This window comes from Myodes glareolus, chromosome 9 (genome assembly GCF_982192425.1).
Source record: "Myodes glareolus chromosome 9, mMyoGla1.1, whole genome shotgun sequence".
Classification (NCBI taxonomy): domain Eukaryota; kingdom Metazoa; phylum Chordata; class Mammalia; order Rodentia; family Cricetidae; genus Myodes; species Myodes glareolus.
The window spans coordinates 31,728,617-31,732,568 of record NC_142034.1 but is presented as its reverse complement, the minus strand read 5'-3'; the positions used below and the strand labels follow the sequence as shown (position 1 = coordinate 31,732,568).

The 3,952-nt window shown below is 39.7% G+C and overlaps 1 pseudogene; it reads left to right on the top strand.

The window, feature by feature from the left end:
* Nucleotides 1–2,442: 2,442 nt before the first annotated feature.
* Nucleotides 2,443–3,122, top strand: LOC125408391 (small ribosomal subunit protein eS6 pseudogene; annotated as a pseudogene).
* The last annotated feature ends 830 nt before the right edge of the window (nt 3,123–3,952 follow it).

Here is a 3,952-nt window from a genome sequence, read left to right as displayed (position 1 = left end):
TTTCACCGCCAGGTGAACAAGGTAACGCACATGTGCTTGGTAACTTCCCACTGCTGTCCCTGCCTACTCCCGAGGCATCATCTGGGATAATGGGCGGCGGACCAATCCAAGAGTGACACGTCCGAAGCGAGGACTGTTTCCTATATAAGGGACGGGTTCCCCTCATTCTGGGTCTCTGCTTTGGAAGCTTATGCTCTCTCTCTCTCAAGACACATTAAAGCTTTTCTGCAGAAGGATCCTAAGTGTCCCACATCGTTCTTGCTGGCGAGACGGTAGCGCGGGACAAGTTAGAATAGGATATTTGCATTTATTGTATATAATTGTGTAGGTTTGTACTTACTGTATATAATTTCGTAGTAGGCTTAGAACTCTCTACTTAAACAAAAGGGGGAGGTGCTGCGGGAGTATCTTCCGCTGCTTCAGTCAATAGTCACTGAAATACCAGCCCACTGGGGCGTGGTATATTTCTCTTTTAAAAAGAGCTGCAGGTCTCGACTCGGGCCTCTTGGTTCCGGTGCTTGGTTCCGGCTCCTGCTCCCGGCTCCTGCTCCAGCGACTAGGCTCCCTTCCTGACGGTTTATGGTGTATGTAAGGTTTACCCCCCCAAATTAAATACCCCCTTAAAACATAATTGGTGTGGGATTGATTCGCCATTACCCCTCTGTATGATGTGAATACTATTGGTTAGAACAGAAGTTGCCTATTGCAGTGCAGAATAGGTCAAGGTATGGATTCCAAGCAGACAGAGGAGGAGAGAGAGGCAGAGTCGGGGGACACCACGTAGTCACCATAGCAGACAGATGCATTGGAATCTTGTCTGTAAATCACAAGCCTCATGGTAAATTATATAATAATAGAAATGGGTTAATTTAAGATGTAAAAGCTAGCTAGAAATATGCTTAAGCTATTGGCCAAAGAGTATTGCAATTAATATAGTTTCTGTGTGATTATTTCGGGTCTGGGCAGCTGGGAAATGAACAAACAGCCTCTGACTACATCTTAGAAAGGATTTTGTCATCTGAACCCCATAGCCTGATAAAATAAGTGAACAAAAATCATAAAAATTTCAGCCATACTACCTAGAAACCTACAGGCAAAATGACAGCCTAGACAAAGTGGAGAAAATACGTCCGAAGTGTAACTCTAATGGTTGTCAAAATGGACATTGCAGAACAAAGAAACTGGAACTTTTATGGTACCTCATTATATGAAAATTGCCATGGGAACACTGACTCCAGTCCTTTCTGGGAAGACATTGAGAGCTCAGATGAATCTGCATGGTCCTCAGTGAAAGAGTGATGCAGATGATTCAGATGGGAGGTTGTCAGTGCTGGGGGTTGTGACAGAGGGATTCAAAGGAGAAGGCAATGCAATTAAGAAAAAAAATTGCCTTAAAGGGAAATGTTTTTTAAATATTACATGAAAAGTGTTTAAGGAAAGTTTTATCCATAAAGTCTGTGCAAAAAGTAAAGATGAGATGAGAACACAGGAAAACATTACTTAATTGTGTATAAGATTTATTTATTTTTACTTATGTCTATGAGTTTTCTATAAGCTTGTGAGTTTGTGCAGCACCCGTGTGCAGTGTCTACCGAGGTCAGAAGAGGGTATCACCTCCGTTGTAACTGGAATTACTGAGGTTTTGCCTGTTGAGACATCTCTCTACTCATTTCAGAGATTAGCAATAATATAGAACGAAGTGTAGTCATGATTATTCCTATTACTTTTGTTTATGTTATAACAGGGTCTGGCAAAGCACCACCCAATTTCTGTTTCTACAAATTAAGTTTTATTAGACACATGTCTATGTCCATTTATTCAGTTTTTTCAGCCAGATTTTTGCCCTTTGACTAAAGATAGAGGGTGTGTAATGGAGATTGTGAGACAGATAAAACTTAATATATTTATTCTCTGTATTCCAAGATAATTCATAAATTTTGCTGATTCCTGGTTTTAAACAGTGACCTGAGAGAATGGGAGACAAGGAACAGAGTTTGACTAAGGATGTCCTAGGTGTATCTATGGAAAACAAGAGCAAAAATCAGGGTGGCTACCCACTGTCTTTACATGATTCACAATGTGATAAACACTTCAGTAGTACTAGACAGAGTGAAACCACTCATAATATCTTTTCAGGCAACACATTTATTTTTATACCTTAAATTTAGGCAGCTAGCCTTTTGTAGCACAGACCAGGAACGTTTGAAAATATCAGCTAATCTTAAGACAATTCGGTCAGGGTTTGATTTTCAAATCAATATCATCTTTAAATTATGTGAAGAGAATGAGGCTTGGTAAGCTTAAGACAACTGGTTTCATTAAGAATCTAGATCCTCAAATATCTAATAAAAGGGTATGGAGCTTTCTTAAGAAGTTAATACTGGTTAAGTGGAAGTTAGGTCTCTTTTTTGTGGTGCCTCCTAGGTGGTCGACTGTGCAAAGATGAAGCTGAATATTTCCTTCCCTGCCACCAGCTGCCAGAAACTCATCAAAGTGAACATTGAACGTAAGCTTCGGACCTTCTATGAGAAGCGCTTGGCCATGAAAATGACTGCCGATGCCCTGGTGAAGAGTGGAAGGGTTACGTGGTCCGAATCAGTGGCAGCAATGACAAACAAGGTTTTCCCATGAAACAAGGTGTCCTGACCCATGGCAGAGTGTGCCTGCTGTTGAGTAAGGAACATTCTTGTTATAGACCAAGGAGAACTGGAGAAAGGAAGCTCAAGTCTATTGGAGGATGCATTGTGGATGCCAATCTGAGTGTTCTCTACTCGGTTATTGTAAAAAAAGGAGAGAAGGATATTCCTTGACTGACAGATACTACTGTGCCTCATCTGTTGGGACCTAAAAGAGCTAGCAGAATCCGAAAGCTTTTTAATCTTTCTAAAGAAGTTTATGTCCACCATTACGTTGTCAGAAAGCCTTTAAACAAAGAAGGTCAAAAGCCAAGGACCAAGGCACACAAGATTCAGCATCTTGTGATTCCATATGTCCTGCAACACAAACACCGGCATATTGCTCTGAAGAAGCAACGAACAAAGAAAAACAAGGAGGAGGCTGCAGAATATGCTAAACTTTTGGCCAAGAGAATGAAGGAAGCCAAAAAGCTTCATCTACTATGACTAGTAGACAATTTGCTCTGTGATGGAATTACAGGTAGGCTTCCATGCCCACCTTATACTTATGGGGATTCTGGGATCTCAGAATTTTTACACTTGCTTGGCAAGTGCTCTAATCATTGAACAACCTGGCCATACACAGTTTTTCACTTTTTATAAGGACAGCTATCATACTGAGTGCAGATTTTACCTTCAGGTACCATCATCATATTGGACATTACAGTCATATAAACTTTGAGACACATATTTTAGTCCATGGCTAATATTATTTGTAATTAAATGTAGACAAGATGGAGAACATGGGTGAGTGAGATATGGACTTTGTTACCAGACATTTTTTATTTCAATGGAGACATAATTTGAATTTTTCTTCCAGCATACATTGTTTCTACAAACAAACTCCTCAGACACTTGATCACACTGAGGAGATTCCATTCATTGGTTGTCCATAATATCTTTCTGATTGAGAATATGGATCATGACATAGATAAGGTTTGCAGCTGATTCATAACAGCAGTTAAAAACAAATCAAAACAAAAACATAAAGAAAGTTCCATGAATTGGCAAGTGGAATTAGCCAAAGCTTTCTAGGGCTCAGTTAGCTTATCTCAGTTTCATTGGGTTCCAACTTAAGTCAAGCATAAGTTTATTGAGCCAAGGACACAATGAAATTATCATTCTATAGTGACAAATACGAAAAATTCCAAAACCAAGGTATAATGAAGGTTTATAATGAAGCTGCTTTAAGGGGACTGGGAAGATGGTTCAGTAGATAAAATGTTTACTATTATAAGTATGACCTAAGTTCAGATCCCAAATATCCATATAAAGAC